Consider the following 26,748-nt stretch of genomic DNA (forward strand, 5'->3'; position numbering starts at 1 on the left):
CTGCTATGTGTCTCTAACTATGATTCTCCATGTGAAATCTCTTTCTCTCACACAAACACAAACTTCGTGTCCCGGGGTCTCATTTCTCTCTACTATTCCCCTGTGTGCCACTCGCACACACCCTCTCACACAGAGATGTCTTTCGCTCCTTAGGTATGAGAAGCAACGACTCTTCCTCTTAAATATGTCTTTCTCACACACAAACACAAACTCTGTCTCCCAGGGTCTCATATCTCTCCACCATTCTCTTGTATGCCGCTCACACACACGCTCTCTCTCCCTAGAGATATCTTGCGTTCCCTCATATGTTTCTCTAGCTATCACTCTCGTTCTGAAATATCTTTCTCTCTCACAGACACAAAACTCCGTCTCTCAGGATCTCATTTCTCTCCGATATTTATTTGTATGTGCATCACATGCACCCTTTCTCCATCTCTCTCACACCCACACACATAACCCAGCCTTCCGATCCACTCGACTCCTATTTCTAACGCACACTAGCTAGCATCTTTATCTTTCTATTTATCTGTTTCTCCATCAACCTTCTTTCTCACCCTCACTCTTGCTTCCTATCACACACACTATGTATGTTTCTCTCTACATGCAGTCAAGTGCCCTCTTTTTATCTTTCTCTCACACACACATAACTTCACCCTCTGAACCACCCAGCGGTCATCTCCAACACTCAAACTAGCCGATGTCCCTCTAGCTGGCATTTCCATCTCTGTATCTATCTGTAGTTTCTCCGTCAACATTTCTTCCTCGCACGCACTCTTGCTTCCTATCACCCACACTATATATGTCTCCATACATGCATTTATAGGTTGATCTCTTTTGCGCAATCATTGTGTCTTACTCCCTTCACTCGCCATAGATGCATGCTCCAGCCCACACCACTATCTCTTTAATACAAAAACACATGCTCAATTGTCGGGCCTTCTTCCCCGCACTCTCACATGCATGCATATTGTCATACCGATCCGTCTCTCCCATGTCGTTGATCTTATGACTTATATCTTCTTTCTTTTATCTCGATCATGCGCAAGCACACACACATCCACGTATACATGTATACCTGTCGCACATGCATGTTCAAGGTCTCTATGTCTCCATACGTAGTTAATTACCCTCAACCCTAACGCCACATCGAATCGTTCTCGTCTTGTGTGCACATAACTTCCGTCTGGATGGGTAAAACACACACTCACACTTAACAATCTCCTTCTATCTACCCCCCTCTCACTCTTCACCTATATCCCCGAAACTAATAAGACCATCCCTTCGTTTAATTCCCGCCTACATGCACCATCGACATATAGTAGTCTTCCTCGGTGTCTCTCTAACAAACACGTTCTCTCGATGTTGACTTCTCTCACGCGCACACACCTTCTCTTCCCTCTTTACGGCCCTTTTCTCTCTCGCACCCCATCGTTGGTGGCCTCTGCCATACACATCACCTCTCTATGATGAAGCCACGCACACTTAAATTACATCCGCCACTGAGGAGCCCGCATCACACACACACGCACCCCCCCACACGCACCCCCCCACCTACCCACCCCACCCCCCACACACTAAGACTCCATCTTTCTCCCTCTCTCTCTCTCACACGCACCCACCCACCCCAGACACACACGCACACACTAAGACTCCATCTCACACACACATGCTCTAGGCAGAGCATTTGTTCCTACCACCCTTCATCCAACCTTACCCGTATGATAAACAATCACCTTAATTTACTTGTATAACATGGACAAATTCCACTTTACTTAAGTAGTTAGCAAACTTATCATCTCTACTCTTATAAAAAACCGAGTTGGTGATGATGGTGTGCCTGCCATCTTGTAATATAGACCGTCCGAATTATATCTGACGAATAGAAAGCAAACTATGATAATTTTACAAAAGATACCCGCACCTCTCTCCACATCCTTATCTCCCACAACCTCATTGCTAAGAAATTAAAAAAGGAAGTCTCTGGAACAATCTAGCATGGTGGCCGTTGCCGCCTGCCAGCGCAGTCCATCCCCATGCCTCTGCCCAGTTCGACCACCAGTTACCACCACGCCCCACTCCTCCTCACCTTATCTCTCATCTTCCATTTTTTCGATGAAATTCTCGAGATACCAGTTTTCTGATAAAATTCTCGAGATATCATTAGTTTTTACACATGGGATTACTACTGCATGGATCAATCACAACAGGTGTTTTGTAAAAAAATGCATATTGATGTTCCGTGCAATGCACGATCATCTTGCTTGTAATTATATAACGCAAATCACGAGCAAGAAGTGACATTTTTTTACACAACCACGTTAACATGGCCACGTAAATCACTAGCTAAAGTGTAATACCATTATACTTATATCCCGATGTAAAAGGTTGAGTACATGTCCGAAGAGTAGAGTCGCACACACGCAATCTATCTCTCAGAATCTCACACACACACACACACACCAGTTACGTGACGCCCACTTAAGCAGACACGTATGTTACAATTTGTGCACCCATGGGTACACGTGATGGTGCGCATTTATTTAAGCCAGACGGCGAACCCAAACAGCAGCTGCATTGATTCCCCTCCCTCCGCCTCTTCTCTGGTCACCTTCTCCTGGTAGCCATGGCCCGGCCGAAGGTAACGGCATACGCCATACTCCCACCGGAGCGGCGCTTTAATTTGGAAATTTTAGTGGTCATGCATGCATCTTTTTGTGCTAGCACTCCTATATAAGGGTTGATCGGTCGCTTCCCGCGGACGTGTGCGGACGGTGGAAGAGGAAGGAGAAGGGAAGCGGACTGTGGAGTAACATTTTTACCACAATTTCTTAGGAAACTGAGTGCAATAATTGAGTAGTTTTGCAAACTATCAGTACTACACCTGAAACGGTTCAAAACCAATACTCCCTTGCCAGCGCGCGCTTCCCGCGTGAAACGTTCAGCGTCACCCTGGAGCGTCAGTGCCGCATTAATGCCCGGCCAGAGCGGAGGCGACCTCTCACTAGCGCCGGCTTTGAAGCAATGCGACGGCTGAGACAGCGCCGCTTCCCAGTGCACGCGACTGCTCTGCGTCGAGGCTGGCCATAGTTTGGATGAGTCTCCATCGTGGGGAGCCACACTAACTGCGATGATATGGATCATTCCATCTATGAAGAACACATGGGACTGGAACTACGAGACAGACATGTACCCAGGAGTGGACATACAAACCTGAGTAATGTAGCGCAGTAAGTGAAGTAGAAAGGCACAAATAGTATGAACATGTGTGGCATATAGGCATTTGTCTAATACGTACCACTAAATGTTTTACGTGCAATGCACGGTGATGTTATGGAGTACGTGCCTAAGTACTCTACTACTACTATATTAATTGGAGGCACATACTAGGTTTTATATTTGTTTACGTGTATGCCCCGAGACCTTCCAACTAGACGTGTCTTTCTCTTCGGGTCGCACTTCGTATCGTTCATACCACTAGTACTACTACGTGTGGTCTCCGACCCAGAAGTGGAAGAAGTGGAGACGCTCTACCACGTTGTTCATGTCCCACTCCTTTCGCTGACATGTGGGACATCCAACACGTGTTGTGTTTGGCACTCCTTCGTCGTAAGAGTTGAAATGCTAGCATTCATAAAAAAATATAAATCAGCAGTGATACTATACCACGCGGTTTCCTTGCTCCCCGATATCAGAAATAATACTTCTGTTCGCCAACATGTGGGACGTCGACCATCCTGGTCCACTTGCCATGCACGCAGAACTCCAAGGGAGAGTCACCCGGGTCGTCGCTCCGCAATAATAATGACTAATGAGCCGTCAAATCATAGGCCCAACCTTTCCCACTGTGAAGTTGCTCGGACGAAGGAACCATCATGACTTCATTGAATTCCGCTTCTTGAAGAAAACTATTGTACCAATAGTACTGCTAGCTACAGTAGTTACTCCAGCAGAGGCCTCCTTTCGTTCATAGGATAGGATTTTATAGGAATATAAAAATAATAGGAATTGAGGTGACATGCATCTCAATTCCTATAGAGAAAGAGATGCCATTTGATGCATAGGAAAGGAATTTTCCATTGAGTCTAGGCTAATGTACTGGTAATTTGCTCTAAAAACTACAATAGTAAATAGTAGTACCGGTACATGCTCGTACTCAGACACAAACACACACACACTAACTACTAGTACTACTACTTCTCACATGCTGGCCATACACCGTCATTCTCCTTCCCGGCTTTGTCGGCGACACCCCATCGTGCTTGGATCTCCGACGACCTCTCTGCAGCAGCGTGTGCGTCCTCTTGTTTCTTGCGGCAGCGGGCTTCTCTTTTCTTGAGTACTTTATGACTTCTCCGCTCCCTCTGTGCAGCTTTGGCCGCTTCTTTCTCTACTGCACATTCGGCCTTGGCAGCCTCAAATTCCGCCCACATAGGTGTGAGGTCGCGAGCGGCGATGAACTCGACACGGCCAGATGCCATCGCTTCCCTACCATTTTGTGTGCGGTCGTGGGCGGCGAGGAATTCGGTGCGGCGGGATGCCGTCGCTTACTTATCGGTTAGTGTGCGGCGCGGTGGTATGAACGACACTTGGTTAGAGCTCTGGGGTGGAGTGGCTGGACAACCGTATAGTGCATTGGTTTGTCAAGAGCTCAAGGATAGAAGACGAAGGAAATTTGGATTCCCCTTCAATCATGGTCATTTATTACCGAGTAAAATGCATTGGCGCTCATCGAACTTGTGTTGATAGCTCACTTTGATCGTTATATTATACGTGATGCACACATTAGCGCACACCATCCATAGAGGCAAGTAGCATGTACGCGTGCATACACTCACGCTCACGCTGACAAACCAAGCTAATGCATGCACGTCGCCCTCTCAATCAAAGTCCTGCTCATGGCGCAACGCAAACGGCGATCCCGTCACCTGCGCGCCCCGGCGGTGCCTGGCATTACTGTTTAGACGTTTGATGGAGGCCTCTGCGAACGCCGAGCATGTATTCACCTGGCTCAACACCAACGGTCATACTCGAGACTCGGTGCCTTGCTCATGTATATCGTCCATCACAACGACAATATATAAAACATCCTATCTAGAGAGGGTACTATGGTACGGAGTATGTACTATCATGAGTGACCGATCATAGTGCCACTGCACACGAGTGTGTGTCTGATCGATTCGTCCATTATTCGTAAGTTATGCATGGTTGTGTGGTGTCTAATGGTGTTCGTCGAAGGCTAGCTGGCGACAAGACCAGTTGCATGGATGCCTGGTTGTCAATACGTTCCGCATACACTTCAAAGGCTCGTCATCCATGAGTTCACATTTTACCACCATGCCAGCGTCTGACCGCCCTGGCCTACCAAAACGCCTTCCATCGCTAGCGCACGCTTCCCGCCTGAAACGGTCACCGTCTCTCCAGAACATCAATGCCACATTCACCAGACTTAACTACAGGTGCACTTGATGTGTCACTGACATGCGGGCCAGATGCCCGTTGGGCCCACATGTCAGTGACCAAACGCACCTTCGGTAAAGTCACTGAAGCAGCATCCTCATTCACGCCCGAAGAACCTACTCCGGTGCCAGCCGTCCATCCGTCTGCCGCGGCTCATTGCCATTCGCCCGCTATATTAACTTGAGCCCCAGCTACCAGCCATAGCCAAATACCCACACTCATTCTCCTCCAGTCCCTTCCTTTTGTCGGCACCACTCCAACCATGACCTACTGGCGCTCCAAAGCTCTCTTGGACGTACTGTCGCAGGAGCAGATGAAGGACATCGGCGGCTCCGCTCTGGGCGCACTCCAAAGCTCTCTTGGACGTACTATCGTAGGAGTAGAGGAAGGAAATCGTCGGCTCCCCCTCGGCCGCCCTCCGCCGCCACTACCATGAAGCCTGCGAGCGTTGCTACCTCATGAGCTTGCATTGGATTTCCCCGAAGAGGAAAGGATGATGCAGCAGAGTAGCGTAAGTATTTCCCTCAGTTTTGAGAACCAAGGTATCAATCCAGTAGGAGGCCACGCTCAAGTCCCTCATACCTGCACAAAACAATAACTACTCGCAACCAACGCGATTAGGGGTTGTCAATCCCTTCACGGTCACTTACGAGAGTGAGATCTGATAGATATAATATTTTTGGTATTTTTGGTATAGAGATGCAAAGTGAAAAGTAAAAGGCAAAGTAAAAAAGCAAAGCAAGATTAAAGTGATGGAGATTGATATGATGAGAATAGACCCGGGGGCCATAGGTTTCACTAGTGGCTTCTCTCAAGAGCATACGTATTCTACGGTGGGTGAACAAATTACTGTTGAGCAATTGACAGAATTGAGCATAGTTATGAGAATATCTAGGCATGATCATGTATATAGGCATCACGTCTGTGACAAGTAGACCGAAACGATTCTGCATCTACTACTATTACTCCACTCATCGACCGCTATCCAGCATGCATCTAGAGTATTAAGTTAAAAACAGAGTAACGCTTTAAGCAAGATGACATGATGTAGAGAGATAAATTCATGCAATATGAAATAAACCCCATCTTGTTATCCTCGATGGCAACGACACAATACGTGCCTTGCTGCCCCTTCTGTGACTGGGAAAGGACACCGCCAGATCAAACCCAAAGCTAAGCACTTCTCCCATGGCAAGAACTACCAATCTAGTTGGCCAAACCAAACGGATAATTCGAAGAGACTTGCAAAGATAATCAATCATACATAAAAGAATTCAGAGAAGATTCAAATATTATTCATTGATAGACTTGATCATAAACCCACAATTCATCGGTCTCAACAAACACACCGCAAAAAGAAGAAGATTACATCGAATAGATCTCCACGAGAGAGGGGGTGAACTTTGTATTGAGATCCAAAAAGAGAGAAGAAGCCATCTAGCTAATAACCATGGACCCAAAGGTTTGAGGTAAACTACTCACACTTCATCGGAGAGGCTATGATGATGTAGAAGCCCTCCGTGATGACGGCCCTCTCCGGCGGAGCTCCGGAACAGGCCCCAAGATGGGATCTCGTGGATACAGAAAGTTGTGGCGGTGGAATTAGGTTTTTGGCTCCGGTTCTGATCGTCTGGGGGTACGTAGGTATATATAGGAGGAAGGAGTACGTTGGTGGAGCTCCGAGGGGCCGACGAGGCAGGGGGCGCGCCCTAAGGGGGGCGCCCCCACGCTCATGACCGCCTCTTTGATGCCTTGGCGTAGGGTCCAAGTCTCCTAGATCACGTTCGGTGAGAAAATCACGTTCCTGAAGGTTTCAGTCTGTTTGGACTCCGTTTGATATTCCGTTTCTTCGAAACACTAAAATAGGCAAAAAACAGCAATTCTGGGTTGGGCCTCCGGTTAATAGGTTAGTCCCAAAAATAATATAAAAGTGGAAAATAAAGCCCAATATAGTCCAAAACAGTAGATAATATAGCATGGAGCAATCAAAAATTATAGATACGTTGGAGACGTATCAGGCATCCCCAAGCTTAATTCCTGCTCGTCCTCGAGTAGGTAAATGATAAAAATAGAATTTTTGATGCGGAGTGATACTTGGCATAATTTCAATGCAAATCTTCTTAATTGTGATATGAATATTCAGATTAGAAAGATTCAAGACAAACGTTTATATTGACGTAAAAATAATAATACTTCAAGCATACTAACAAAGCAATTATGTCTTCTCAAAATAACATGGCTAAAGAAAGTTATCCCTACAAAATTATATAGTCTGGCTATGCTCTATCTTCACCACACAAAATATTTAAATCATGCACAACCCCGATGACAAGCCAAGCAATTGTTTCATACCTTTGACATTCTCAAAACTTTTTCAATCTTCACGCAATACATGAGCATGAGCCATGGATATAGCACTATATGTGGAATAGAATGGTGGTTGTGGAGAAGACAAAAAGAGAGGAAGATAGTCTCACATCAACTAGGCGTATCAACGGGCTATGGAGATGCCCATCAATAGATATCAATGTGAGTCAGTAGGAATTGCCATGCAACGGATGCACTAGAGCTATAAGTATATGAAAGCTCAAAAAGAAACTAAGTGGGTGTGCATCCAACTTGCTTGCTCATGAAGACCTAGGGCAATTTGAGGAAGCCCATCATTGGAATATACAAGCCAAGTTCTATAATGAAATATTTCCACTTGTATATGAAAGTGATAACATGAGAGACTCTCTACTATGAAGATCATGGTGCTACTTTGAAGCACAAGTGTGGTAAAAGGATAGTAACATTGTCCCTTCTCTCTTTTTCTCTCATTTTTTTATTTTTTGGGCCTTTTCTCTTTATTTTTATTGCCTCTTTTCTTTCTCTTTTTTGGCTTCTTTGGCCTCTTTTATTTATTTTTCGTCCGGAGTCTCATCCCGACTTGTGGGGGAATCATAGTCTCCATCATCCTTTCCTCACTGGGACAATGCTCTAATAATGATGATCATCACACTTTTATTTTTCTTACAACTCAACAATTACAACTCGATACTTCGAACAAAATATGACTATATATGAATGCCTCCGGCGGTGTACCGGGATATGCAATATGACAATGATGGAGTGTGTCATAATAAACGGAATGGTGGAAAGTTGCATGGCAATATATCTCAGAATGGCTATGGAAATGCCGTAATAGGTAGGTATGGTGGCTGTTTTGAGGAAGGTATATGGTGGGTGTATGATACCGGTGAAATGTGCGCGGTATTAGAGAGGCTAGCAAAGGTGGAAGGGTGAGAGTGCGTATAATCCATGGACTCAACATTAGTCATAAAGAACTCATATACTTATTGCAAAAATCTACAAGTTATCAAAGCAAAGTATTGCGCGCATGCTCCTAGGGGGATAGATTGGTAGGAAAAGACCATCGCTCATCCCCGACCGCCACTCACAAGGAAGACAATCAATAAATAAATCATGCTCCGACTTCATCACATAACGGTTCACCATACGTGCATGCTACGGGAATCACAAGCTTCAACACAAGTATTCTTTAAATTCACAACTACTCAACTAGCATGACTCTAATATTATCACCTCCATATCTCAAAACAATTATCATGCTTCAATCTTTTCTTAGTATTCAATACACTCAAAAGAAAGTTTCACAAATCTTGAATACCAAGCATATTATTATTAAGCAAATTACCATGCTATTAAGAGACTGTCAAAATAATTTAAGTGAAGCATGAGAGATCAATAGTTTCTTTAAAACAAATCCACCACCGTGCTCTAAAAGATCTAAGTGAAGCACATAGAGCAAAATTATAGCGCTCAAAAGATATAAGTGAAGCACATAGAGCAAAACTACTTAGCTCAAAAGATATAATTGAAGCACATAGACCAAAATTATAACGCTCAAAAGATATAAGTGAAGCACATAAAGTATTCTATCAAATTCTAATTCATGTATGGATCTCTCAAAAGGTGTGTACAGCAAGGATGATTGTGGCACACTAAAACACAAAGACACAAATAATACAAGATGCTCCAAGAAAAACACATATCATGTTGGTGAATAAAAATATAGCTCCAAGTAAAGTTACCGATAGAAGTGGACGAAAGAGGGGATGCCTTCTGGGGCATCCCCAAGCTTTGGCTTTTAGGTGTCCTTAGATTATCCCAAGCTTAGGCTCTTGCCACTCCTTGTTCCATAATCCATCAAATCCTTACCCAAAACTTGAAAACTTCACTACACAAAACTTAAGGTAGAAAACTCGTGAGCTCCGTTAGCGAAAGAAAAAAAAGACCACTTCAAGGTACTGTAATGAACTCAATCTTTATTTATATTGGTGTTAAACCTACTGTATTCCAACTTCTCTATGGATTATAAATTATTTTACTAGCCATAGATTCATCAAAATAAGCAAACAACACACGAAAAACGGAATCTGTCAAAAACAGAACAGTCTGTAGTAATCTGTAGCTAGTGCAAGATCTGGAACCCCAAAAATTCTAAAATAAATTTCGGGATGCGAGGAATTTATCTATTAATCATATGCAAAAAGAATTAACTAAATATAACTCTCCAAATAAAAATGACAGCAGTTCTCGTGAGCGCTAAAGTTTCTGTTTTTTACAGCAAGTTCAACAAGACTTTCCCCAAGTCTTCCCAACGGTTCTACTTGGCACAAACACTAATTAAACACAAAAAACACAACCAAAAAATAGGCTAAATAATTTATTTATTACTAAATAGGAGCAAAATGCAAGGAATAAAAATAAAATTGTGTTGCCTCCCAACAAGCGCTATCGTTTAACGCCCCTAGCTAGGCATAACAAGCAAGAATAGATCTAGGTATTGCCATCTTTGGTAGGCAATCCATAAGTGGCTCTCATGATAGTTTCATATGTAAATTTTATTTTCTTTCTTGGAAAGTGTTCCATACCCTTTTTTAATGAAAATTGAAATCTAATATTCCCTTCCTTCATATCAATAATCGCACCAACCGTTCTAAGGAAAGGTCTACCAAGAATAATAGGGCAAGAAGGTTTGCAATCTATATCAAGAACAATGAAATCTACGGGCACATAATTCCTATTTTCAACAATAAGAACATCATTAAGCCTTCCCATAGGTTTCTTAATAGTAGAATCCGTAAGATGCAAGTTTAGAGAGCAATCATCAAAATTGAGGAAATCTAGCAAATCACACAAAGTTTTGGGGATAGTGGAGACACTAGCACCCAAGTCACACAAAGCATAAAACTCATGATATTTAATTTTAATTTTAATAGTTGGTTCCCACTCATCGTAGAGTTTTCTAGGGATAGAAACTTTCAACTCAAGTTTTTCTTCATAAGATTGCATCAAGGCATCAACAATATGTTCGGTGAAGGCTTTCTTTTGACTATAAGCATGTGGAGAATTTAGCACGGATTGCAACAAGGAAATACAATCAATTAAAGAGCAACTTTCATAATTAAATTCATTGAAATCCAGTATAGTGGGTTTAGCAACATCTAGATTTTTATTTCTTTCAATCCCACTTTCATCAATTTCATCATAAAGATCTAAATACTCCAAATTTTTAGAACGCCTTCTAGGTGAAGGAAGATCATATTCAGTTTCATCAAGATTCATATTGAAAAACAAAGATTTAATAGGAGACACATCAATAACTTTTAGATCTTCATCTTGATTTTCATTAGAATTGGAAGAACACGCTTTAATAAAGGCATCTTTGGAAGCACGCATCCTAGCGGTTATTTCCTTGCACTCATCAATGGAAATTCTCATGGCTTTGAGAGACTCATTGATATCATGCTTAGGACGAATAGATCTAAGCTTTAAAGAATCAACCTCAAGAGAAATTCTATCAACGTTCCTAGCCAAATCATCAACTTTAAGCAATTTCTCTTCAAGCAAAGCATTAAAATTCTTTTGTGAATTCATAAACTCTTTAACACTATTCTCAAATTCAGAGGGCATCTTATTATAATTTCCATAAGAGTTGTTGTAGGAATTCCCATAATTATTAGAAGGATTACTAGGATATGGCCTAGGATTAAAATTCCCTCTATAAGCATTGTTACCAAAATTATTTCTACCAACAAAATTCACATACATAGATTCATTGTTATTCTCAATCAAAGTAGACAAAGGCATATCATTAGGATCAGAAGAAACACTCTTAGTAGCACATAATTTCATAAGTTCATCCATCTTTCCACTCAACACATTGATTTCTTCTATCGCATGCACTTTTTAATTAGAAGATCTTTCAGTATGCCATTGAGGATAATTAACCATAATATTATCTAGGAGTTTAGTAGCATCTCCTAAAGTGATTTCCATAAAAGTACCTCCGGCGGCCGAATCTAAAAGATTTCTAGAAGCGAAATTCAATCCGGCATAAATTTTTTGTATAATCATCCACAAGTTCAAACCATGAGTAGGCAATTACGTATCATTAATTTCATTCTCTCCCAAGCTTGTGCAACATGTTCATGATAAAGTTGCTTAAAATTCATAATATCGTTTCTAAGAGAGATGATCTTAGCGGGAGGGAAATACTTAGAGATAAAAGCATCTTTGCACTTGTTCCAAGAATCAATACTATTTTTAGGCAAAGACGAAAACCAAGCTTTAGCACAATCTCTAAGCGAAAAAGGAAATAGCTTCAATTTAACGACAACATTATCAACATCTTTTTTCTTTTGCATATCACATAAATCAACGAAGCTATTCATATGAGTAGCGACATCTTCACTAGGAAGGCTGGCGAATTGATCTTTCATAACAAGATTCAACAAAGCAGTATTGATTTCACAAGATTCAGTATTTGCAAGAGGAGCAATCGGAGTGCTAAGGAAATCATTATTATTGGTATTGGTGAAGTCACACAATTTGGTAGTATCCTGAGCCATCGCGACAAACAAGCAATCCAACACACGGGCAAACAAAAAGGCAAGCGAGAAAAAGGCAAACGGAGAAAGAGAAGGAGATTGGGAGAGAGAGAGGGCGAATAAAACGGCAAGGGTGAAGTGGGGGAGAGGAAAACGAGAGGCAAATGGCAACTAATGTAATGCGAGAGATAGGGATTGTGATGGGTACTTGGTATGTTGACTTTTTGCATAGACTCCCCGGCAACGGCGCCATAAATTCTTCTTGCTACCTCTTGATCTTGCGTTGGATTTCCCTGAAGAGGAAAGGATGATGCAGTAGAGTAGCATAAGTATTTCCCTCAGTTTTGAGAACCAAGGTATCAATCCAGTAGGAGGCCACGCTCAAGTCCCTCATACCTGCACAAAACGATAGTTACTCGCAACCAACGCGATTAGGGGTTGTCAATCCCTTCACGGTCACTTACGAGAGTGAGATCTGATAGATATAATATTTTTGGTATTTTTGGTATTTTTGGTATAGAGATGCAAAGTGAAAAGTAAAAGGCAAAGTAAAAAACCAAAGCAAGATTAAAGTGATGGAGATTGATATGATGAGAATAGACCCGGGGGCCATAGGTTTCACTAGTGGCTTCTCTCAAGAGCATAAGTATTCTACGGTGGGTGAACAAATTACTGTTGAGCAATTGACAGCATTGAGCATAGTTATGAGAATATCTAGGCATGATCATGTATATAGGCATCACATTCGTGACAAGTAGACCGAAACGATTCTGCATCTACTACTATTACTCCACTCATCAACCGCTATCCAGCATGCATCTAGAGTATTAAGTTAAAAACAGAGTAACGCTTTAAGCAAGATGACATGATGTAGAGAGATAAATTCATGCAATATGAAATAAACCCCATCTTGTTATCCTTGATGGCAACGATACAATACGTGCCTTGCTGCCCCTTTTGTCACTGGGAAAGGACACCGCAAGATCGAACCCAAAGCTAAGCACTTCTCCCATGGCAAGAACTACCAATCTAGATGGCCAAACCAAACGGATAATTCGAAGAGACTTGCAAAGATAACCAATCATACATAAAAGAATTCAGAGAAGATTCAAATATTATTCATAGATAGACTTGATCATAAACCATAAATTCATCGGTCTCAACAAACACACTGCCAAAAGAAGAAGATTACATCGAATAGATCTCCACGAGAGAGGGGGAGAACTTTGTATTGAGATCCAAAAAGAGAGAAGAAGCCATCTAGCTAATAACCATGGACCCGAAGGTCTGAGGTAAACTAATCACACTTCATCGGAGAGGCTATGATGATGTAGAAGCCCTCTGTGATGACGGCCCTCTCCGGCGGAGCTCCGGAACAGGCCCCAAGATGGGATCTCATGGATACAGAAAGTTGCGGCGGTGGAATTAGGTTTTTGGCTCCTGTTCTGATCATTTGGGGGTACGTAGGTATATATAGTAGGAAGGAGTACGCCGGTGGAGCTCCGAGGGGCCCACGAGGCAGGGGCGCGCCCTAAGGGGGGCACCCCCACCCTCGTGACCGCCTCTCTGATGCCTTGGCGTAGGGTCCAAGTCTCCTGGATCACGTTCGGTGAGAAAATCACGTTCCCGAAGGTTTCATTCCATTTGGACTCCGTTTGATATTTTGTTTCTTCGAAACACTGAAATAGGCAAAAACAACAAATCTGGGCTGGGCCTACGGTTAATAGGTTAGTCCCAAAAATAATATAAAAGTGGAAAATAAAGCCCAATATAGTCAAAAACAGTAGATAATATAGCATGGAGCAATCAAAAATTATAGATACGTTGGAGACGTATCAAGCGTGCGCAGGCGCAGCCAACAGCGAGGAAGAGTAGTACACGGTAGGTCGCCGCTGCTCTGGTCCCAGGAAGGCCACCGCTCCTCCACTCAATCAACGCCAAGCTTGGTGGGATAAACATCGGCGACTGATTAGCCGCTTGACGGCGACTTGGAGGTGGAAATCTTCAGAACCTTGTGCTCTAGAGGAGGAGGTTATCGAGGTGGATGAGGAGGAGGCAAAGGCAATCGCCGGCTTTCTCGGGTTCATGGCCGGACATGGTGGTCGGGCACCGGCGATCGTTTAGATTAGGTTTACAGTAGGTTTTAGTACGGTTTGTGCGAAATATGTAATGAATTTCGTCTAGTTTGTAGGAAAAGTTTTCGAAATGTAATGAATTTCATCTGGTTAATTTGAAATTTGCTTTGTTTGCACGAATTTTGTTTGTTAGTTCATATAGTTGTCGAAAGGTATGCGGGCAACATTGGATGACATCCATCAGTGTCCTCGGACAGATGCCGATGTAAATTTTTGGGCCAGCACTGGAGATTAACAGTGCTCCAGTATTTGGCAGGGAACAGTTATCCCTCGATCAAAATCAGATCCGCCGTGTTTCGCACTCGTCCCACGTAAGAGTGTAAAATCTTGCTTACAGAAAAATGGAGCAAGTGGACGGCACTGTAGCACGTCATATCACTCAACCTAGCCCGCTTATCGTGCGGGAAAGCACCGCCCTCGTCATTTTGTTATAGATTTGTATCGATCGATCGCACGAAAATGTTTTGCTTTGCAGGTTCAAAAGAAAAGGCGGCATACTTATGACTCGTACGCGTCGCACCCCCGACAGGCCGGCTCGCACGCTGCTCACCAGAAGGGACACACGTTATCTTGCAATTTCACTGACATGTGAGACTGCAATTGAATAAACTATTGATAGCCAAAATCTAATCGCTCGGCGGGCATCAGCTGAGAAGAGAGAGAGATGGGGGAGGGAGAAGAGATCGCCCGCCCGCCGCACACGGACACCAAGAAATATATGGTGATAATATGAGGTGGGCCATGCGAGAGTCCAAACCGCTTCCAAACCCTCCCCCTTCAGACGTCAGCTGCCTACATTCATAGAAAGTAGTACCAGTAAAATACTGGCCTATAAGGCCGCTTATGTGGAGGATAGAGAGGCATTTACAAAGTCAAGGAGTGGGCTCTACAAGATCCCATCTCTACACGTGCTCCTAGGTATAAAAAAACTAATTCTAAAAAAAGAGGCATAAAAAACAATTGTGTCTAAAAAAGAAAGGTAAAAAACATTTGAGAGGAAATAGATAGAGAGAAAGTGAGAAAAAGTTGTAACCTTTATAGCCAATCTTATAGTCAACACTATGGTAGTATTACATGAGGAAGGAGGGAGTGGTGCACATGCCAAGTTCACTGGGCTGCCGTGTTTCACACTCCTCTGTCATAATAGTGGAGACAATAGCTTTCATTAAAAGTAAACAATGAATACTCATTGCTCGTCCTCTGTATCAGAAAAGAATACTTTCCATTCGCCGACATGTGGGACGTCGACCATCCTGGTCCACCTGCCATGCACAAAATTATCCTGGTCCACCCGGGTCATAGCGCAGGCCCAACCTTTCCCGCTGTAAGTTGGTCGGACGAAGGAACCATCATGACTTCGTTGAATTCCACTTATTCAAGAAAACTTACTGTACCCGCAATAATGCTACCACACGCAAAGACTGGACGGCACTGTACCACGTCATATCACTGAAACCTACTAGGCCAAACTAGCCCACTTAGGATTTGTACTCCCTCCGTTTCAAAGTTAGTAGTACAAAGTTGAGTCATCTATTTTGGAACGGGGGGAGTACGTCTCTGTACTGCTATGATTTTGTGTTGTACGTCTCTGTACTTTTGCTATGATTTTCCTATCCTATGAACCAAATGAGGCCTGAATGTATCTGTGTTGACTATTGTCTGATCGATCGCTAAGCCTACAATTTTAGGAGCTTGGGCTATTGGCCATTCGATGACGGATAAGTATAAGCGTACCATGAGCTCATTAGCCCCAACGTTTCTCTTCGGTGAGTGTTTTGCATGTACAATAGCTGGCACAGTAGCTAGCCTACTAACACCAAGAATCATCAAACAAGCCCTGCTGATATGATAAACAGTTCAAACTTACATCTAAGCATGTGATATATTACATCAAAAGATGGTGAGCATACATCTGTTTCCATAAATCGGAGAGGGTTTGCATGATTCACTATCAGACAAAAGTAGCAAGTACCGCCCACACAAGACAGTGCACTAGCCCTAAGATGGTTTTATAACACGCATTGTTCTGGTAATTAAACATAGGGCAATGCAAACTAGCCTGAAGGATTAGTGCGACCAACTATTTCTTGTCATCGATATCTCGGGCAATGACCATAGCACAGACAGCGGCATGGGAATCGATCTCTGAGGCGATGTCCATAGGACTGACCGCGACATCGAAATGGATCTCTGGGGCGATGTCCACAGGATGGACAGCGGCATCGGAATCGATCTCCGGGGCGATGTCAATAGGATGGACTGCGACATTGAAAACGATCTCTGGGGCGTCGTCCACGGGACGGGCCGCGACATCGGAATCATCAAGGGCGTCCACCGGCACCTGCAAAACCCTAACATATTAGCGAGCACATTGCAAATAATCAAAAACCACAACTATGGTAAGCCATTATTTTTTACCTTGTGCAGCTCACCGGGGGATCCCATCCCTCCGGGGGCCATCTCCTCGTTCTCGATGGGGGCCATCACCTTGCCAGGGGAATACTACTTCTCAACAGTGGCTATCTCCTCAAACACGGCCTTGAGCCTCGCATAGGTGGCCATTAGAGTTTCTGGGGTAGGCACGGTGGGGCCCTTGCTGTTCTTCCAACTTTCTTTCAGGAGGTCGTCTGCCAACATCATTAACTCTTTGGCCAGTGCTTGTTTCTTGGAGTTCTTCGTCTCCATGGGTTGGGCCGCCAACATGGTCAACTTGTTGGTCAGTGCTTGCTTCCTGGAGATTGTTGTATCCACTGGGTTGTCCGCCGACAACTCTTTGGATAGTGCTCCAGGATCCATCAATGAACTGACAAACAAAAAGCAATTGAAAGGAAAGCACAATCGCAATGAAAACGATAAAAGAATAGGCTGTGAGAATCGGTCGGTGCTTTGCAAAAAGAAGATACTTGGGATGAAAATATAGCAGCATCACTGATTCGCCCACCTTTCCTTCATCGATACAGAAGAAAAATGGCAGAAGCGAGTAGCCTGGAGTGAGGTTTTCTTCAAGAAAGGGGAGAAAGGCTTGAACGAGCGTTCCAGTGAAATGATGGTTGCTTCGTCCAGTCCAACTTCGAGGCCACTTTACCACTGCTAGTAAAGGTGGGTTTTGTGATATATATGGCGGGTCATGATGGCCACACCGGGGTGGGACAACCGGTGACTCTCGACTGTAGCACCTCCTTGTGATTTGGTGGATGGCATGCGGGCCCAGATACTTTGATGTCCCGCATGTAGATAGAGCGGCTAGTCATATAGGAGTGCTCAATATTGTGAACCACGACCAAGGCGGAGAGGAAAACGAGAGAACTACGTAATTAATGCATGAGTTTAATTAGGGTAGTTTTGTAAAGTACGAGATACATTCCTCCAATCACAAAATGCCTTGGTTGATGAGATTTGAGATTTGAGCCAGTACTGCACGTGGTATAGTCTAGTCACTTGTTGAAATCTCTAGAAAGGCAAATACTCCTTTCTGGTTTACAAGGCTATACTAGCAAGTACTAGTACTACAATAGTGGGATCAAATAGCAATTTTGTCTCATGCAAGAGCCTGGCTATATGCATGCTCCAAGGCTCCGCACCACGCCCCACCCCTACACAAAGACTGCCACGCGAGCGTTCGCAACTGCCACGTTTGGGTTGTGCTTGGCTCTTCGCCTCTTCAAGAAGATGAACAATGATGTTACTACAACTTCTATAGTATCGAATCCACTTCTGCATGTCCGTTCATCGCGTGCGGGAGGGATAGCCACCGCGCGCATGGGAGAGGGAGAATGCGTGTAGTAGTAAAATCAAGCTTCTCCTTGTTGTATGAGTTGAGGCGACACATCATAGCACTTACCCCACATGGTTACCTCTAAACTTGGCTGAAAGACCCGCAGCGTACAATACTCCATTTGCTGCAACCTCTAACATTTACCCCACCACAAATTAAAATATATATTCCTGTCTTGACCAGATGAGCGTGCAAATTAGAATCACCAGGATGACAGGTAGGGCCACAAGATTATTTTAATCAAAAAATCATGGAGCCGACCCCAACGATTTTAAGCTTACATGCACGATACACGCTATCCTAGACTACTCTACACATGAAACTACCACACGAGCGTCCGGGCTGCGCTTGGCTCTTCGCCTCTTCGGGAAGTCGAACAATGATGGAGTACTACAGTATGCTTCTGGCCATCTGACACCGATTGAACTGCTGCATGTCCACCGCGTGCGGGAGGGAGAGCGTGTAGCGAACGAAAGCTTCTCCTAGTCCTGCCAGCCACCACGCTCATGGGCGAGGGAGGGACACAGCTTCATTGACTTACTGCTCCTGCCTTTGCGTTTCTGATAGGTGGGCCCAACAGGTGGGTGGCCCACCTGTCATGCAGCCAAAGGCAGGTGCGGTTAAGGCGAGAGGGCGTTGTAGTAATCAAACTTCTCGGTCTTGTATGAGTTACGCAACACATCAAAGCACCGCACTCCATATATTTCAATAATTTGTGTTTACCAATGCATTAGTTACACCCTCCGTTCCTAAATATAAGTCTTTTTAGACATTTCAAATGGACTACAACATATGGATGTACGTAGACATATTTTAGAGTGTAGATTCACTCATTTTGCTTCGTATGTAGTCGCTTGTTGCAATCTCTAAAAAGACTTATATTTGGAAACAGAGGGAGTACAACACATGCATGCATGCAATGACTTTCCTTTTGGTACTTGTATGTGTTGATTTGATGGACCTTGCCAAATTTTGACTATAAATTTAACTAACCAAATGTTCATGCATGTCACAAAAAATTACGGGACTATTTGGATTGTGACTATGTTTGTCTTATGTTGCCACATTATTTTTGCCACACTTGCCACACTTGCCTAACTTGAGTTGCTCAAATTGTTAGGGTCTGTTTGGTTGGAGACTAGTGTAGCCAAGCCAAAGTGTGGTTGAAAAATTGGACGCCAAACTTTGGCAAAAGTTGGCAAAAAAATTGTCTCTATGACAAGTGGGTCATAGGGGCAATAAAGTGTGGCAAGCCAAAGTGTGGAAAATACCAAACACATGCCAACTAAAATATGGCTGCCAAATTTTGGCTTGGCAAACTGTGGCTGGAAACCAAACAGCCCCTTAGACCCACTTTGGCTTGCCTAAGGGAATCTTGCCACACTTTTTGTGTCTATGACATGTAGTATTCACTGCTAATAAAGAAATTCTTGTCTAAGGTGTGGCTAGAACCAAACACCCACCTAACTTGGTCAAATTTGCCTAGGGTGAGGTGTGGCAAAGTGTGGCAATATGTGGCTGGAAACCAAACAGCCCCTACATCATTGGAAACTATGTTCAAATACGAATCAAATGATATATATTTTTTGTTAACATGCACTAACATTTTCTTAGTTAAATCTTTGGTCAAAATTTAGCACCAATTACAAAGGGGCCCAATAAATATTGCACTCTCACATTTTATTTTGAGGATACTCCCACATACTCCATCCGTTCCCAAATATAAGTCTTTTTAGAGATTCTAACAAGTGACTACATACAGAGCAAAATGAACGAATCCATACTTTAAAATATGTCTACATACATCTGTATGTTGTCGTCCATTTGAAATGTCTAAAAAGACTTATATTTAGGAACGGAGGGAGTAGAAAATATAAATAATAATTCATGTAGGGGCAGCCCAAGTTTCCGATAATTTTAGCCGTGGGTTTGTTCACAATTTTTACGAGGGGGTGGTTGTTCATTTAATGGAGGGTCTTGTACCAGACTTGAACCATACAGAGTGCAACCTAGCACACCATAACACCACTTGGAATAAGCGGGTAGCTATCTCAAAAAACAATCAACAACTAAAAAAACGACGACTTGGCACGCACAAAATTTTAAACGATTGTTTTGATGGAGTGAAAAAGGAAAACTACCCCACTACATCTATACAGGCCGGAGCCTCCGCGCTTGGTTGCTATGGTTGCTCTATTCACACACTCTCATCCTCTCCAGATCTAAACAAGATAGCAGTGGTAAAATTGTCTTTCTCCCTTCAAAAAAACACTGTCTTTCTATCCTGACCGCTGGTTACTGATCCGGACATGTCCCCCTCCGCCGGTGAAGGGGAGGAGGGGCAGCGTTTAGGCCGTCGTTGACAGCGAGGGAGGAGACCTACTGCCGGCCGCACCGTTATCTCTGGCCGAGCACCAGTGCGGGAGGTCCTCCGATCCCTTCGTTATTGCCCTAGTGTGGGCCGATCCGACCTCCCGCCGCCCACCTATCCACATCCCTACGACCTTCAGGTATATCTTCCTTCGAAACCACCGTAGCTCTACTTCCCCAGCTCGCTACGTCGCTGCATGTGCATCATTTTCTGCCTCTCGGCCCCTCTCGATCGGATGGTCCAACGTCACCTACTTTTTTCTTCTATTGTTAGAAGTAAATCTACTTCATGCAGTCTAATCTTGTACTTGGTTCAAAAAAGAGATAAAGTGGGGGTGGGGGAATTTAGTATGTGCATCGGACTTGGTACAAAAAGGAAGGATAGGGGGTGAAAGTAGTATAGACTGGTCATCCAACCGGTCTCTTGGTTGAAAAGGGAAATATAGGGGAAACGCTGTACACGATGCTGTGACCAGGACTAGATTTGCTATCCACAGATAAGATGGCTGCATGCATCATTATGATGCAGAGGCCGGGGCACACCTCCATTTCCAAAAAACATACGAGTAGGTGGCTAGAGTGAACAAAAATGGGACCAACCCAGATATGTTTCTTGGATGTTTGTTTCTCGGGGCAACAAACTCTAAATCACTACTTTATGCCCTGGTTTAGGTACATGGTGCTGGACTGCTGGTGCACCCACTGTCCCATGCCCTTATAACAAATATTTAGTTCTTCTTAATCTAATGCCCCTGGTAAAATGAAGCCATGCCACTGTTATAAGCCATGACAAGTTTAGCCAAATGTTTTTGCCTGTAATTGTTTGAGACTCTGACTGTTTCCTCTGTAGCTATTTGTGCAAACAGGGATATCCATTTCACCTGGTTGCTGTTGTGACTTTTGGTGCACTGCACAAAATACTTCTTAAAAGAAGTGACTTTTTTGCTGTTTAACTGGAATGTTAGAATGGAACAGTTGGTTCATTTTGGTGGAACTGCACAAAGGGAGATCTGTGTTCCAATCCTCATCATCCATATTGGCACCATAACCTTCCTTTAGGTAAGAATGGTATTAAATGCATGTGGTCATCTCTATTTTGTGACTGTCATGAGAAAATTATGCTATTGTTTCTAGTACACTTGTACTCCCTCACTGCCAAAACCAATTCTGAAATAGAAGGCCAATCATGTACTTGGTTTCACCAACTACTGAGGATAAAGAGAAACAGAGCATGAAGAGGAGGAGGAAGAAGAATAAACATTGCCAAGGTGATATTGCTAAAGCCGAGGCCTCAGTCGAGGCCATTCAAGGGCTCCGGCAACGTCTACCTTACATGTGAGATGATCCTCCAGGGAGCCCTTCCACTTTTGCGTATTGTCCATGATGAATTTGATGCTACTGTTAGAGTAATATGCTAATGTCTTTCTATCCTTTCTCACTAAGCTAATGAAGGTTTCACCTTGTTCCTACTTGTGCAAACAGGGATCATGTTGTGTCAATCATACATTTTAGTGGAACTACACAAGACAATACAATGAACTGTATCCCAGCCAGTGCTTTAACTCTGCTGGAAGTTCTTGATAATCTTTCTATATAATCTCAGCACCGGTAAACAAGAGTGATTTCAACCATACATTTGAAGTGCACAAAAGTATATACTATTGAGTGATTCCAGTGAGTGCTTTATCATCTCTTCTGGGACTACATGAATAAGCTTTTTTGCTCAGGTTGGTACTGGGCTAAGGCCTTCATCCATATTAGTTTGCTATCATCTCTATTTGTATCGTGCTACTGTCATGAGAAACTCCTTTATCTTTGCATGTTAAAGTTTTGCAACCTATGATACATGGCAATGCTTTGAGTGCTAAGCTAATTGACACTGATTAAATAAACAAATACCTCTCTTTAAGCAAGACTACTATGTTGCTAACTTTACCCATTAAGATAATGAGGGTGCTTCTATTTGTTAGTGTATATTTCGTTAACTAGTCCCACTGTTACAGTAATCTCACTCTCTCAATATATGTGCCAACAGGGATGCTCGATTTTGCTGGAACTGCACAAAAACTTTGGGTGCTTCATTGTCTTGACAGCTTCCTTCCTTTCCTATCAGTCGCTAATCTGGGCTTGCATTCTTCCTTTGCTGTCAGTCGCTTGGCTTATCTCGGCTTCCAGTCAAAGGAAATAGTAATTGATATGCTACCTCACACAGGTTGGTACTGGTCTTTATCCTGATTATTGTGCTTGTCATATGTATTGGTAATTTGGTATTGTGCTACTTTTTGCCGATTTCATAAAGGAGTAAATTGGAGCCTGAACTCGCGAGCAAATCATTAAATTGGGTGATTTCAGTAGAGCTGCACAAAAAGATCAGATGGACAGGTACTTATGCTGCTGCTATGTACTCCAAAGTTCACTCAGTCAAGCATGGATGTTGATAAGAAGAAGTGCCTATATTCATTTGAGTATCAACCGGCGTCAACCAGTTGTCAAACTCCAAGTATTAGGAGAGTGAACGCCAAAAATATTGATTGGCGCATAGCCCAGAAAAACGCAGTATAGTCTTTGATCCCAACTTGTGCCTTTTGGTTATCGGCACATATGGTAGCAAACTGTATGGCATGGAGTCTAAAGATTCCAGACAAGTTGGTTGATGCGTATATTCATCTAGCACTTAATCAGTCTGCATGCAAGGGATGCTCCATTCAGTTGAACTGCACAAAAAATTTGGGTGGTTCATTTTCTCAACCGCCTCCTTTGTTGTCTCCAATGTAGAATTTTGGCGTGCTACAAGACCAAGATGAGCCAGTAAACTAGTTGGATGAAAGTAGTGGCCAAGTTGCTCAAACCTCCCTCGGCACGAGGCCACTATTTGAGGATAAACCTACAAGCAAAGTTCAGATTGTCTGTGCTGCCTCTTATGTACTCGAAACTTTACTCGTACAAGCATTAATTTTAGCAAGAAGTGCCTCCGACTGAACACCATTTACCAGTCTGTACCCTAGGTAATTAAAGTTCGTCCATGGATGATATTGGTTGTGATCTCAATCATTTGGATGCATAAACATACTGAACATGTGTATATCTGAATCTTTTTGTGAATTATCTATGAATATTGCCATGTGATCTATCAAACATTTGGATGCATAGACATGCTGAACTTGTGTATATATGAATCTTTTGAGTTGTTGATTGTGAATGTTGGCTATGAATATGAACGTGTCCTGTGAACCTGAGTTTGATACGAATGTTTACCTTTTCTATTGTACTTGTGTGTGAACTTGTTAGTATGCCTACTGTGGGATTTTTGACGTGTGGGTGTCAACGGCACACCTTCTTCCTGAGAAGAATTGCACCTGCTTTGTTAGGGTAGCAATGGTGCATCAGCTCTTTTTAATCTTTTTGATCTATCTTCCCCCCTCCCGCGCTCAACCCCTGCCGTAATGTTTTCGGCCTCAAAACAAACATAGTACTTCGTTGTTTTGGGGGCTTGATGAAAAATCGAGTGCTGGTTTCTGTAGGTTGGCCCGCGCAGCAAATGGGCTGCTGCTCCACCATGGACTGGGAGGCTAAAAATACAAGTTGTATGGTGCAGAGGCAAGTAAAAAACGCCATCGAGAGCCATCCACGGAAGAAGAAAAAAATCGCTCCTGATGTGCTTCTTCAGTCACGCCGCCGGCCCCCTCTTTAATCCAGTTCGCTCGAGGATCTAGCTGGTATCATTTTTTCTAGAGGGCGAACAAGTATCAGCTAGGCCTAGGTTTTGTTTTTTAACATGCATAGCCCACGACATACGGAGACAGTGGTTTCAACTTATTTTTTGAGGTCCATACCGGCCTATGGGCTTTTTCTTAAAGTTCGGCAGCCCAATGTAATTTTCTTAATAAAACACAGATATCTAATCTATTTATCTATATATAAGAATAATAATGTTGTCTCCAATTTATATTTTCCCTTCTAACCACATTATATATATTTATATTATTACTATTATCATATATTTTATAGAGACTTATATATACATTATAAAAGCATCCCACGTGTTATTAACTTATAAAAGTAAATGTTTAACAGAAGTTGGGAAGGAAAATCCTCGTTGTTTTTGACTCACAGGCAAGGAAAATTCTGGTGATTACGTAAAAAAACTTGCGAAGATTTTAATGACCAATGTAATAATAACACGCTCATTTTTATTTTGAGCAATAACTCGCTAATTTGTTAATTTTATATATAAAAAATGTGCCGCTCCGGTTTATTTTTTGATATTAATTGCTCCTTCTAACCTAATATTATATATAGAACGAGCCCAGCTAATTCATGTATTTCAAGAAAGTGCAAATGGGCTGGGATTTCTTAGAAAATATAAATGGGCCGCATTGACGCGAAATTATTTATTCACCCAGCCCAGCAAATGGACAAAACATGGGTTGAATATATGCCACATTTTTGCAGGCTGACATGTGGGCCAATAGGTCGAAGCCTACTCAGGGTGTTGTCAACTTGGTCAACAAATGATTATGACATCCACAGCCATTGGATTTATATCCAACGGCCAGCATGCACGTTCAATCTCTCGTCTTCTTCCTCCAGCATCGCCGGGACCGCCTGGTCCGGCCTCCGGCGGCTAGCGGCTCTGCTATCCCTCCACCCCTCCACACCTCCTATTATTCTCCACCGACTGCAGCCCCACGCCGCACCAAAACCAGTTATAACCCTTCTCCTCGTCTCAATCTGCGACTCCATTGCTGCGTCTTCCCAACTCCGGGTCGTTCCCATCCGGGGCCTCGCCGTCGTCCACCGCCTCGCTGTGCTCGATGCGGCATGGTCAACCGTTGAGAGTCATCGGAAGAGGACTGTACATGGAGATCCTGACGGCTGGAACCCACGAGGTCCATGGTCGCACACAAGGAAAGTTCCTCCTTATTAAGCTGAAAAAATGGTTCCTCCCCCTGACAGCTGGGACCCACCGGTTGTATCTTCGCATGGAATGAAGTGCCTCCTTGTTATGCGAATAAAATTATTCCTCCCATTGACAGCTGGTACCCATCAGATTTGGTGGCTGACTTGTGGGCCTACTAAACGGACGTGTACGCAGGGCTTTGTAAACTTAATCAACAAATGATTCTAGCAGCTAGACCGTTGGATGTTAATCCAACAGCCGCGATCCTTCTTCAACCTCTGTTCTTGCTCCTGTCTCCCGTGGGCGGCACCACGGCAGTGCTGCCGCGCACCCGAACCAGTCAAGTTTCCCACTCCTCTCCATATGCGACTCCACTGCCGCATCTTCCCCATCTTCGGGTCATTCCAGTCTGGGGCCTCGCCGTCATCCACTAGCCTTGGTGCGCTCGGCACGGTGTGGTCAATGTGGTCAACAACCGAGAGTCATCAGAAGATGACTGTACGTGAGAGGCTGACGGTGGGGACGAACCACACCCATGGAGGCATGCATGCAACTGCATCCTTTTTACCCTGAAAAATAATGTTTTCTCCCCCTGACTGTTGGGACCCACCAGCTACATCTTTGCATGCAAGGAAGTGCATCCAAATTACGGGCAAAAAAATGATTCGCCCCCTGACTGCTAGGACCCACCAGCTACATCTTTGCACACAAGGAAGTGCATCCATATTACGGGCAAAAAAACAATTCGCCCCCTGACTGCTGGGACCCACCAGCTACATCTTCGCACGCAAGGAAGTGCCTGACAGTCAAGACCCACCTGGTCAAAGCGTACGTAGCATTGTCATTCTGGTCGCGAACGTGTACGTACATACTGGTCGATCGGTCTGTCTACAGGCTGCAGCGATGAACCGTGGCCGTGCAAGGAAGGGCACGTGTCGTAGTAGAGGCATTCATGTGTCGTAGTAGAGGCTCCCACATAGCATGTACACTTACGTACAGCGGCCAGGGTGCAGGAAAGAAAATATGGCCACGTACGTACATACGGGCGGGGTCTCGAACGCCTTCTCGCGCATACGTACGGTCAGGGCTCGTGTACATGGCTGGGTCGGAACGGAGAAACTGCATTGTCGTCGTGTTCATGGGGAGCCAACCGGCTGGGTCAGAACAGGATGCATCATCGTGTTCATCGGGAGCCAACCGGCTTGGACGGAATAG

This window comes from Triticum dicoccoides, chromosome 3A (assembly GCF_002162155.2).
Source record: "Triticum dicoccoides isolate Atlit2015 ecotype Zavitan chromosome 3A, WEW_v2.0, whole genome shotgun sequence".
Classification (NCBI taxonomy): domain Eukaryota; kingdom Viridiplantae; phylum Streptophyta; class Magnoliopsida; order Poales; family Poaceae; genus Triticum; species Triticum dicoccoides.